Source organism: Petaurus breviceps, unplaced genomic scaffold (genome assembly GCF_028583685.1).
Source record: "Petaurus breviceps papuanus isolate PSGF00001 unplaced genomic scaffold, PetGlider_PUasm1.0 174, whole genome shotgun sequence".
Lineage (NCBI taxonomy): Eukaryota > Metazoa > Chordata > Mammalia > Diprotodontia > Petauridae > Petaurus > Petaurus breviceps.
The window spans coordinates 20,673,627-20,687,295 of record NW_027185761.1 but is presented as its reverse complement, the minus strand read 5'-3'; the positions used below and the strand labels follow the sequence as shown (position 1 = coordinate 20,687,295).

At 44.2% G+C, this 13,669-nt stretch overlaps 1 protein-coding gene across 2 annotated transcripts in view; it reads right to left on the bottom strand.

Annotated features, from left to right (window-relative positions):
* FGD5 (FYVE, RhoGEF and PH domain containing 5) overlaps positions 1–13,669 on the bottom strand; it is a 187,226-nt gene that overhangs the window by 68,616 nt on the left and 104,941 nt on the right. The window lies entirely within an intron of this gene.

Here is a 13,669-nt window from a genome sequence, read left to right as displayed (position 1 = left end):
TCTATCTATCTATCTATCTATCTATCTATCTATCTATCTATCTATCTATCTATCTATCTATCTATCCATCCATCCATCCATCCATCCATTCATCTATCTATCCATCTATCCATCCATCCATCTATCACACATACACATGTATATACACATATATATACACATACACATGCATATACATATACTTAGGATACACACACACACACACACACACACACACACACACACACACACATATATATATATATACACACACACACACACACATGTTCAGAGTTCCCCAACTGCTCAGATGCAAAGGCTCTCTTGATCCAGGGATTACGTATGTAGGCAGTCAGAGCCCAAGGGTTCTGTTGGTCTTTATTTCTTTGCTTATATTTTCTCTGAAGTTCAGGGTGCTGACTTTTCCCCTGAACTAATGAATGTAATTTTAAAAAGGTTGTTGATCCCTTAAACAGCTGTCTTTCCTAGTAAAGCAGATCTAAGAACCTGGGCTAGCAGCTGTCCTGGGGATGCCAGTGTGGTTGCCGCTATACCTGGCCACAGCACCTCTAGAGGGCATAAGACGTGTACATAAGTTATCATGAGATGAAGTAATCATCATAGCCAGCATTTACATAGACTTTAAGGCTTTGTGTTATCTTATTTGAGCCTCATGACAACCTCAGGAGGTAGAAACTCTTATTATCCCCATTTTTCAGCTGAGGAAACTGAGGCAGACAGAGGCTAACTAGTCACACAGCCAGTAAGTGTCTGAGGCAGGATTTGAACTAAGCTTTTTCTGGCTCCAAGATCAATTCTCAATCAACTGTTGTACCTTGCTGTTTAATTAGAAGATGATTCAAGGAGTTAGAGTAGTATGCTGTGGGAGAAGGGTTGGATTTGGAGTCAGAGGAGGAGACTGAGGCAGCCTTGGGTTAAATGATTTGCCCAGAGTCACACAGTTAGTGACTATCTGAGCCTGAGGTTTGAACCTCAGGTCTTCATAGCTTCAGGCCTAAAGCTCTGTCCCCCCTAGCTGCCCACAAGTCACTTCCTTTTCCTGGGTCTCTGTTTCTACAGGTGTAAACCCAGGGGGTTACAATGGATGATCCCTTCTAACTCTTACACACTGTTATTTTTGCTATTGCTATTATATCCTAGTATGTGAGAGTCAAGAATCTTTAGGGTTTGATTTCGTGGATGAGAGAGGAAAAGGATTCTCAGGCGATGAAACCCTCATGGAGGAAGTAGGGATTATGCACAAAGCACATTCTGGAGAGTCATAGCATTAGCCCATTAGAAAAGAGTAGTGAATTTGGAGGCACAAGACCTGATTTCACATGTGACCTTGTGATGCTTGACCTTTCTGGGCTTCACTTTTGGAGTCTGATCAAGATGAGGGGGGTGGAGGCTTTGACTTTGAAGGATGTGGGGGGAGGGGATCAGGGATGATGTTATCAAGTATAGGCTCCAAGACCACATGAAAAGCCATGTCAGCAGCCAAATGGCAGACTCCTGATGCCCACCTTGCCCACCTCTTCTGGCAGTAAGGCTACTAGAATACGTCCTTTCCCTCTTGGTATTCAGGACAGGCTCAGTGACTATTTGGTATTTCAGTGATGGAAGTCACAGAAGAGAGACCTAATTTTTCATCCTAGTACCTGTCACCTACCCATGATAGCAGCAGAAGTCACCTCCTGGAAGGGAGGAGGTGGGGATCCTCACATCTCCCCACCCCCACCCCATGCTCTAGCCAGGGCTTCCTCTTCTAAGCATCAGCTAAACTATTCATCACATCATAGCACCCAGAGCAGGATGGAACCTGGAAGGTCACCTAGTCATGAGATCAAACCTAACATTTTACAGAGCAGGAAACTGAGGCCCAGAGAGAGAAAAGGATTTGCCCAAGTCATTTGGGCTTAATCCATTGATATTTGAGCTTTATTCCTATCCTTGAGTCCTAGGAGAGATGTAAGTTTATGGTTTTGTTTGACTGTGATTTACTTATCCCAAGACCAGGGGTTGGGTGGGGGTGCATGGGCAGAGGGAAGTCATTTGGTGTTCAGGACGGCAACAAGTTAACGGAGACAAACATATCTAGGTCCCCCCTTTCTCTCTTGAGTGCCAGTCTCTTACCACAAACCTTCCTTTTGGACCTCTTTACTTGGACATTAAGTATCTCAAACTCTACATGTCTAAAAAAGACCTCATAAGCATGTCTTATAAATCTACCCTTCCTTTTAACGTCTCTATTTCTCTCCAGAAAACCACCACCAATAATAGAAATAGCAGCAACAATAATAACATTAATGATGATGGTAATGACAGCATTTGTATAGCACCTTAAGGGTTTGCAAAAGACTTCATACATGTCATCTCAATTACCCAGTTTCCCAACATTGATGTCATCATCAACTCCCCATCCTCCCCACCTTCATCCAATTACATGCTGAATCTGTTTGCTTCTATTTGGACATCTCTTGCATCTACTCCCTTCTCTCCGTTCCCATAGTACCCCTTCTGATTCAGGCTCTTATCACCTCTCCCAAGGAGTTCTAAAAAAGCTTCCAAACCACTCTGAGCTTCTAGTCTCTTTCCTCTCCAGCCTATGCCTCCACAAAGACACCCAAAAATCACCTTCCTAAAGCACACACCCAACCGCATACTTCCCCTGCTCAAGAGCCTTCAAAGGCTTCCAGTTGCCTCTAGGATAATTGAAAGTCTTTAGAAGCCTAGTTCCCACCTACCTTTCAAGGCTCATTGCATATTACACCCTTTCGTGTATTATACATTTTATCCAAACTGGTCCACAGATTGCTAAAAGGAGGCTTCTCAAACCCACCGATCTCTCTCCCAGCTCCATGGCTGAAATGCATTTCTTCCTCATCTGACTCTCAGCACACTTGGCTTCCTTTAGAGGCTCAGTTCACATGCCACTTCCAACAAGAAGTCTTTCCTGGCTTTCCTAATAATCAGTCCTCCATTCTCCCTGCCAAATAATCATGTATAAACTTGTCTGTTTATATGTTTCTTTTTCCTTTTTTTTTTTTGGAGGTGGGAAGGTAGGGCAATTGGGGTTAAGTGACTTGCCCAAGGTCACCTGGCCTGTTTATATGTTTTAACCTACTAGGAGACCGCCAGCTCCCTGAGGGCAGGGAGTATTTTCCATTTTGTCTTTATATGCCCAATGAATATAGTAGAAAGTGATGACTTGGAATCATGGGATCTAGGTTCAAATCCCAGCTCTGCTGCATACTACTTGTGTGACCTGGGGCCACTTAGAGATTAAGGGGCCTCAGTTCCCTCATTTGTAAAAAGAAGGGATTAGAACAGATGAACAGCAAGGTCCCTTCCAACTCTACATCAGTGAACATGTGATCTTACTCACTGACTGATGTCCACTCAGGGCTAGAGTTGGAATGATCCTTAGACACTAGCCCAACACCATCATTTTACAGATTTAAAAAAAAAAATGAAATTCAAAAAGGAGAGGTGACCTGCCCAGGGTCATGCAGCTAATGTGTTGGAACCAGGGCTTGGATATAGTCATGCCTTCTGACCGCACGGGCAGTGCTCTTTGCACTATAACCTGACACTGTGGTCACAGGTACCCTATTGTCTTTGTGGGTCAAGAACAGCCTTTGTTTCTGTTGGAAGCACAAAGGGGCCTGTACTATTCCAGATCAATTTCCAGTGGCCTTGATGCTAATGTTTCCCTCTTCTTGGTCAACAAAAGGAAGCTTAGACAGGCTAAGCCTTCCAGGTCTACTCTCTTCAGTAGACCAGGGGTGCCACAGGTCGAGATCCAAAGTGGGCTTTGTCTAGGGTCTCATGGCATCTAGGAGGACAAACCAAAAACTGAGATTTCTAGTGAAATCTATCACTTCTCAAAAGGATAAGAGTGTCCCCTTGTCTCTTGAAATTAACCTTCATTTTCTGCTTCTCTTTGGATATTTGGGGGTTAAAGATTCTAGCAAGGCAGAATGATTAATGGGACCTGGAAACCAATCCCACCCAGCAAAGAGATAAGAGCAGGCCAGAATCTTTTAACTTTATGAGTCTGTTTCAAGGGGGCCCCTGCCTAGATTGTGGTCTCCCCTAGTCTTATTACCTGTTTACAGTCTATGTCCAAGGTCCTGAGCTCTAGAACCCTGACTTAGTTTGCTGAGTTTCTTCCTGAGCTCAGGGATCATAGAATTACAAACTTAAGAGTTGGAAAAAAACCTTAGAGGTCATTGAGTCTAAGACCCTTAGCTTACAAGTGAGGAAACTGAGGCCTAGGGAAGTTATGCCTTGCCCAAGGTCACATAGGTGCTAAGTAATAGAAGGCAGCTTCGAATTCAGGTCTTTTAATTCCAGATTTAGCCCCCTTTCCATAGTGCTCTAGCATGGCGCAGTGAAAAGAACAATGGGCAGGCAGTCTAAACTCCTTTGGCCAGCAATCAAGGACCTCTCCAATTTGGCACCAACTTATCTCCCACCATTGTCTAACCGTCTGCTCCAGCCAGACTGCTTTTATCATCTGCACTCGACATACCCAATCTACCTCTCGGACCTTGGCTTACATCATTCGTCTTGTCTACAATGCCTTGTCCTCTGATCTCCTAGGATCCCCATTTACAGTCGGGGGGGGGCTTAGGATTGGCTAGTCCAATCTCTTCAATTCACAGGTGGGGAAACTGAGGCCAAGGGAGGTGGTGATTTGTCTGAGATCACACAGTAAAGAACCAAGCTGGGATTCAAACTCAGGGTCCCCGACTCCAAATCCAAGCTTTTTTCCCTCTCTACTTATTGAAATCCTGTCCATTTTTTAAGGTCTAACTTCAGTCCCACTTCTTGAAAGCTTTCCCTGACCACTGCAGCTCATAGGTATTTTTTCCCTCATCTAACCTCCTAGACAATTTCCTATCTGTGTCCCTCAGTGGGTTTTTACTTTATGCTGGAAGCTAGGTGGTAGAACGGATAGCATTGTACAATGGACCTCAAGTCCAGATCTAGCCTCAGACACTTATTAGCTGTGTAACCCTGGACAAGTCACTTAACCTCAGTTTCCTCATTTGGAATCAAAATCCTCAAAATGGGGATAATAAAAGCACCCATCTTCTAGGGCTGTTGTGAGGAAGAGAGAACATTTGTAAAGTGTTACACAACCCTTGCAATACTATATAAATGCTGGCTAGGATTGCTGCTGACTTAGTGTTCCTATTTCAAAGCTCTCAATCTGGAAGAGACTTCAAGATCGCTTATTATATAGATAACACAACAGAAATCTGGACAGGTCGCATGACTAACCAAGGTCACATAGCTCATTAGCAGAGATCATTTTGGAGTTCTCGTCCTTTGACCCCAAACCTTGTCTGCTTCCCTCCTCTCTTTGCCTCTTAGCTGTATACCTATAATTAAGATTCCCTAAGCAGACAGAAATCTCTTTGAGGGCAAGGGCCACATTCATATACTTTTTCTCTTTCCTTCCTTTAAAATTTTTTTAAAAATAAATTTAATTTTTTTCTCCTTCCTTCCAATGCCTTGCTATTTTTTCTCCCTCACCCCAAACCTTAGCACAGTGATCTTGTGATAAGAGACAGGCAATGTGGTGCAGCGGAGAGAGCATTGAAATAGGTCCAGAGAACTGGATTTGAGTCTTCCCACTTACTGCCTAAAGAGCCCGACAGGGGCCTGTAAGCTTCATCTTCTTTCTTTGCAAAGTGGGAAATAACACCCATCCTGGCTCTACTTCAGCTACCTCCCAAGACTGTGGGGCTCAGAGGAGGTGGGGTGTGTGTGGAAAGTGCTTTCCAAATTCTAATCAATAAAGATTTATACAAATGAAAGAGTGCATCGTTATGGGAAGTGTTCCATATACTATATTTATAGATTACCTGGGATCTAGCCTGTCTGTCCCAATGGTCTATAGCCCAGGATCCCCAGTGGTCAGATAGAACCCCAGGTACGCAGTGGTGAGATGGGACCCGGGGTCCCCAATGGTCAGATACAGCCCAGGGTCCCCAATAGTCAAATGGAGCCCAGGGTCCCCAATGGTCAGATGGATCCCAGGGTCCCCAGTGGTCAGATACAACCCAGGGTCCCCAATGGTCAGATAGAGCCTGGGGTCCTCAAATAACAGGAGAGGAAGAAGGACAGAACTTTTCCAAATGCCAGAGGTACAGACTGACCTGTGACCTAGGCTGAAGCTTCACTCATTCCTAAACCAAGTGAATCTTACCCCTTCTTCAATATTCTACTACCACTAAAATTCAATTCAATGAGCATGTATTAAGTGCTCACTATGTATCAGGCACTGAGCTAAACTCTGGGTATACAAATAAGAAAGAGAAAGACAGTACTTGCCCTCAAAGAGCTTACAGTCAAATGAGGGAAGATAACATATGAAAAAAGGAAGGGGGAAAATAAGGGAGGGAGGGAACTAGGGAGTACCTGGCCTCTCTGCACATGGAAAGTGTTCTAGAGCCAAAGAGATGGCAGCTGAGCAAAGGAGGAGGGGTGCATGGTCCCTGGGAGAGCAGCTCTGGCTTTAGTGACCATGGCTCCAGCCAGGGCCTAGCTGCAAGGATGCTCCCCTGAGGGCTGATATTTTCCTGACTGCAGCTGCAGCCTTGAAAAGCCCCCAGAACACTGCAAAGCCAGACTCATTGTCAGAACAGGCCAATGTGTCAGCCAGACTCTGAATGCTTCCATTTACAACTGGCTCTATTTTTAATCCTTTTGATTTCAATCTCTCTCTCTCTCTCTCTCTCTCTCTCTCTCTCTCTCTCTCTCTCTCTCTCTTCTCTCCTTCTCTCTGTGCATCTTTCTCTGTCTCTTGCTTTCTATTTCCTTCAATCTAAATGGTGTGTGTGTGTGTGTGTGTGTTTCTGGGGCTGGCCTCAGGTCCCTGTCTCACAGTAGCTACAATGTCCCCCTGACCCACTTTGTCTCTTGCTATCTGAAAAGGGCAGGCCACTTTTCTCTGCCTCAGGCCCTCTCCTAAAAGTGAGTGACTAATTCTCTCAGAGCCAGCTCAGCCATGACCCCATGACTCATCTCAGTTAGCTCAGTGGAGGTTTCTGTAGATAAACTCTCTGGTCTCTACTCAGATGGGAAGACTGAGTTATGAGAAGTGACTGTTGGGAAGGGAGATTTGGTGAGATCCCTCTTTCTGGAGGCAGGTAGTCACAGGGCCAGGTGGGACTCTCCCTGATTCTGTTGAAAGCTGGGGTTAAGACTCAGTTGAAAGAAAAGTCCAATGTACCAAACCATTAAGGATCCCTGAATTCCAGAGTAAGGGGCTGCCTGGGAGGAAGAAACCACTCACTCCCTGACTATTGAGCCGACTCTACTCTCTCTCTCCTCTGAAATCCTGCTGTACTTATAGCCAATGAGTCAGTCTGTCTTGGACACCACACTCCCCACTCCAACCAAGTCAGCCTTCTCTTCGTCTCCCTAACATGACTCACCTATTCCGATCTGCAGTCCTTGAGCCAGCCATGTTTTTGAATTGGTTTTTGCCCCATTGGGAAACATCTAAGAGATGTTCTCTATGAGTCAGAAGTTGCCTCAATTTCCAGGTCTGTTTGTTTCTGGTGCCTTATGTTTTCTACCTTGCTTGCCTGATCTCTGACCTTTGGCCTGACCTTGGTTCTTGGCAAATCCCAGTTTCCTGGCCTGTTTCTGAATTTCCTGGATACCCATGGTTTTGGGTTAACAGACAGTTTACCATTCAGTCATTTGCCAAATCTTGTCATTTCTCTATCTGTGTTATCTCTGGTATCTGACTCCACCTTTCCACTTTCATTGTGACCACTCTAGTTCAGGCCCTTTTCTACCTGACGCATAGATGCTTCTGCATTTTTATTTGTCCATCCCTCTTGTAGACTATTGCAATAGCCCTTTCCCTGATCCCTCTGCTTTCAGTCTGGCCTCTCTCCAATCCATTTCCCACTCCCTGCTGGAGTAGTCTTCCAAATGTCCCAGTATGATCCTCTTGTTCCTGTAATCAGGAATGTTCAATGGCTCCCCATTGCCTACTGAAAGAAACATAGACTACTGAGCCTGGCATTTAAAGCCCTTTACAATTTGGTTCCAACCTGCCTGTCTGACTTTACTGTATACTTTATCCTTTACAAACCTATTCTCAACCCGATTTCTCCATCTCCATGACTTTTCTCAAATACGTCTTCCATGGGTAGAATGAACTCCTCTCTCATTCCTGGTGTCTATCTGTTTCTTCTCTAAAAAGCCTGTTCTGACCTCCCCCAGGAAAAACAAAAAAGCAAGTTTCCATGCCACTTTCTTTTCTTTTTTTTTTTTGGAGGCAGTCAGGATTAAGTGACTTGCCCAGGGTCATATAGCTAGTAAATATCTGAGGCCAGATTTGAACTCAGTTCCTCCTGACTCCAGGGGTCTATCTCTATCCCCTGTACCATCTAGCTGCCCTCCCATCCCACATTTCTCACAGCCTTTCCCCTAGCTTCCCTTTGCCCCTATCTTACTCTCCCCATCTCCTAATTTGTATACATGCCCTACCTTCTCCCACCCGCCTCCATCATATAGCAAACTTCTCAGAGAACAGGATCTAGATTTCTACCTTCATTTCCCAGCATGGCATCATGCACCTAACAGGCTCTTGTCAAGCTGAATTAACCACTTCATTTGACATTTGTTCCCCCAAATAGGTTGTAAGCTTTCTGAAGGCAAGAGCTGTGTCTGAGCCATCTTCTATATCTTCAGCAATACTTGGGCACAGTGTTGAGTACAAAGTATGTGCTCAAAAACCACTTTTGATTGATTCAATAGAACAAATTAGATTTGATAAATGTATATGCTTTTGATACATATACATATCATAAATATATAAACATTTAGTGTGTACAGAGCCCCAGGGCTAGGAGTGTGCAGAGCACTTGCTAGGGGAGAGACAAAATTAAGATAAGCAACAGTCCCTGTCATTATGTAGTTTATAATTTAGTCTATAATCTAGCTGATACATACATAGAGAGTTATCATAGGAAATAAGGCATGACAAGTGCATAAGAGTAGTTTAAGCAAAGTGGCATGGGGGTGGAGAAAGGTCACTAGTGATTGGTAGTGGGGGAGATCAGGGAAGGTTTCTCAAAGGAGATGCTATTTGGGAAGGGTTTTAAAGATGAATAGAAATTTGACAGGTAGAAAGGATTAGGCGTGGGGCAGCCAGGTGGTTCAGTGAGTAAGAGTGCCGGCCCCAGTGTCAGGAGACCTGGGATGGATTCTGGGCTCAGATACTTAACACCCACACAAAATAACTGGCCGTGTAACCTTGAGCAAGTTACTTAAACCCAATTGCTTAGGGGTGGCCAGGTGGCACAGTGAGTAAGAGTGCCGGCCCCAGTGTCGGGAGACCTGGGATTGGTTCCGGCCTCAGATGCTTGGCACCCACACAAAAAATGACTGGCCATGTAAACTTGAGCAAGTTACTTAACCCCGATTGCTTTAAAAAAAAAAAGAAAGGATTAGGGGAAGGCATTCCAAATCCAAGGTAGCACAAGGCATGTATGGAAGGTAGACAGTTGTCCATTTTGGCTAGACCGTATAATAAATGGAGGTATAGGCATAAGATAAGGCTGAAAAGGGAGGAGAAGGCTAGGTTATGAAGGTCTTTAAAAGTCAAACAGAATTTTATATTTGATCCTGGGGTGATAGGGAGTCGCTGCAATTTATTGAGTATGGAGATGACATAGTCAGACCTATGCTTTAGGAAAATCACATTGGCAGCTAAATAGAGGATGGATTAGAGTAGGAAAAGACTTGTGGCAGGCAGACCCACCAGCAGGTTATTGGGGCAACTAGGTGGTGCAGTGGATAAAAGCACCAGGTCTGTAGTCAGGAAGACCTGAGTTCAAATCCTAGATACTTCCTACCTATGTGACCTTGGACAAGTCACTTAATCTCTATCTGCCTTGATTTCATCTGTTAAATAGGATTAATAATAGAATTTACCTCCCATGGTTGTTGTGATGATTAAATAAGATGAGAATTTGAAAACACTTAGCACGGTGTCTGGCACTATTTAAATATCACTTATTATTATTGCAATAGAACAAGTACAAGGTGATAAGGGTCTATATTTGAGAGATGCTGCAAAGGCAAAAATCAACAGTCCTTGCTAACAGATTGGATAGAGGAGGTGAGAAAGGGTGAAGAGTTGAGGAAGACTCCTAGATTGCAAGGCTGGGGACTGGGAGGATGACGGAGCCCTCAACAGCAATAGGGAAGTTAAGAGGGGGGAAGGTTTAGGGGGAAAGACTGAGGGCTATACAGAGATGACAGCAGTAGGAGGACAGAGAAAGGCATGGAGGTAACAGGTATTTTGGAGACAATCAACCACACTTGGTAACAGACTGGATGTGAGAGGAAGAGGAAAAAGTCAAGGAAAACACCAAGTTTTCAAACATTCTCTCTTTCTGCCTTGGCTTCCCTGGCTGCCTTCGAGATGTAGCTCACATTCCACTTTCTGCAAGTGGTCTTTCCCAGGTTTGTCCACTACTGCTAGCACCTTCCCTCTGGGACTACTTCCCATTTATCATATATCTATATATAACATATACTGTATTTATTAGTATATACATATTTATAACTATATAGCATATAATATGTTATAGAATACAGTCTATAATTGACATAATATAAATATAATTTATATAAAATATATTCATATAATTTATATATCTCATTTATATAATATACATAATTTACATGCATACAAATATATTACATATTTATAAAGAGATCTAGGTAGATGTTATAATTCTTTATGCAGCTCTTACATGAACCTAGTTATTTACATATTATCTCCTCTATTAGATTGTAAGCTCCTTGAGGACAAGAACCACTTTTGTTCCCTTTCTTTATATTCCCAGCACTTAGCATAGTGTCTGGCACTTGGTGAGAACGTGTGGATTGACTGGTTGATTGAGGGGGGCTGGGGTGAATGGCTGCATCCCAGATAGTAGCAGTGAAGTCAGGGAGAAGGTTTTGTAGAAAATCCAATCCAATTCAACAAACATTCAAGTACCTACTATATTCTAGGCATTGTGTAGGATGGTAGCGACAAAAAGACCGAAACAAAGGAACGTACTTTCCTTGCTTTGAAGGAATTTACACAGCAGCAACACTAAGAATTTTACTACAAGGAAAACTGGAGTAGAAGAGAGTTAGCTATTTGAAGGGGGAGGTAGAGATCAGAGAAAGCTTCCCAGAGGAGGTGGGGTCTGAGCTCAGACTGAAGGAAGAGTGTTCTGAGAGGTGGGGATGAGGAAGGGGAGCCTTTCATGTATGGGGCATGGCTTCTGTGAAAGATAATAATCTCACTTAGGGATGTCCAATGGGAAACGCATGTGGAGATGTACTGTAGCCAGGAATCTGGAGTAATTGACAAATCACTAAATTACATGAGTCCCTCCAAATGCTCTGGAACTTAAATCTGAACTCGGTTCCAATTTGGGACTGAGTTGAAATGCTTTTTGGGTATTCCTGGTGGGATCTCCAACAGAGTCAAGAACTTAGAGTTTTGGGGGAAAAGGTTAAATCCTGGAATTGAGTACTTTTTGCTACAAACTCTGTTTCTGGCCCTTGGGATGAGATAATGAGACAAGTCCAGATGAATCTAGTGTAGGGATGTCTGAGAGGCTGCTTCAGAACTGTCCCTACTTATCTCAGCTGCATGTGGGGAGATCTAAGCATGGACAACAGTGAGGTACATTTGGAGACTCCCCCTTTCTGGAGAGTGAAGCTACAGTGCTTTAAGGACATCTTTAATTTGTCAATTGCCTTTCTAGAGGAGGAGATACAAGGGTGGCCAAATTGGAGATTTAATGCCTATTAGAAGGCCCTGATGCCTGCCTGGTTAATGGTGCAGCCAGGTGACCCATATCCTGGTAAATCTTGAGCACAGTACTTTCCTTCTCCCAGGTGAGGATCTTTAACTCTGGGCCACTTCCCAAGTTCCATTCGCAACTGGAGCTGGAGGAGCTCTGGAAAGAGCAGATCAGATCCTTCCAATAACCCTCCTTCAGGCAAAAACAAGGGAGTGAGCCAAACCCCAAGCAAGCCATCCCATTTGTTTCTGGTCCCAGATTCTGTGCCTTGGGGGCAGCCAGGGGAAGCAGTGATGAGCTCATTTCCAAATGCATACAGCTAATTCAGGCAACCCCTGCCTTCATCTTAACCACCCCCCCACCCTCGTGGCAGTGGCTGTAACTCCTGTAGTGTGGAGGAGGGGGCTGAGGTGAGGGGGGAAGGGAGGAAGGAGGAAAGGGAGAGGAAAGGAAGATAGTAAGAGGGATAATAAGGTAATAATAAATTATAATAAGGAGATAATAAGGAGAAAAATAATAAAATGTAATAATAATACCCCGGGGAAGGGAAAAGAGAAAAGACAGGAAAGGGTAAGGATAATGAGGAGGAAAGGGAAGGGAGAGGGATAAGTAATAAGCTAGAAGGGGAAGATGAATAATAAGAAAGAGAAAAAGAAGGGGAGGGGGAAGATGAAGAGAAGGACCAAAGAGGGAAAAGCAGAGAAAGGAAGGGGGACTGTGGAGAAAGAGGAGAAGGAGGAAGAGAAAAAAGAAGGAGGAGGCAGAGAGGTGGGAGCAGGCAATGACAAGAGGAGAGGAGGCAGAGAAAGGTGATGGAAAGGAGAGAGGGAGGGGCAGAAGAGATGAAGGAAGGGAAGATATTTAAGAGGAATGGAGGAAGAAGAAAGGACAGAGGGAGGAAAAGGGAGAGAAAAAAATGACCAGAATAGGAAGTAGAAACCAAGACAAAGAGAATGTATCATTCTTGAACATTTCTTCCTGGCTTTTATCCCTCTTCCTAATTCTTTCCTGGTGAAAGGAGAGAGAACCCTGCTGTGCCTACAAGTTTTCTCTTCTGGGATAAGGGGAAAACTGAGGCCTGAAAGACAGGGTAGCTTGAGGCCAGAGCACCAGGGCCCTCCTTCCACCTGCCCACACAGTAGCAATCTCTGTGCCCTCTCCATGGTCCTGGCTGCGGGCCACACCCTCAGCACCACTCAACTGGACTGGCAGGATTCCTAAGAGGCTGGGGAAACCTACTGGGGGTTCACACCAGAGCTTTCCCAGTCACCTTTTCATTATTCCTCTCCTCTCAAACTTCATATTTTCTCTGGGGTTTTCCCCCACTTTTTTTTTCTTTGTCTGGAACCTGACTAAGGATGGGAAAGTTAGTGTATTGGACTGAGAGAGCCCAGAGATACTGACTCTAGTTCCAGCTGTATTTCTAACTTGTGATGACACCTTGGGCCAGTCACTGGGACTCAGTTGCCTCCTCTGTCAACAAGGCTAATACAATCTACCTTGATTGACTATGGAGTAGTTATGCTAAGAGAATGTAGCAGTGTATATGGAGGTGCTTCGATAGGAGAGCTTTTACCTCGATGGTTATATTTCCCTATTCACATATCATCCCCCACCTCCCATCCCCTGCCCCTGGCTTTTGTCACAACCAGCCCCAATACATTGATATCTAGTGATGGCAACTTCTACTGCATTCAGCTCTACTGACATTTCAAATGCAGAAACAGCAAAATCTCATGGGGGGAGAAAAAAAGGGGGAAGAGAGGGAGGAGGGAAAAGAAGAAAAGAAAGAAAGAGGAAGGGAAGGAAGGAAGGAAAGAAAGAAAGAAGAGAGGGAGAAA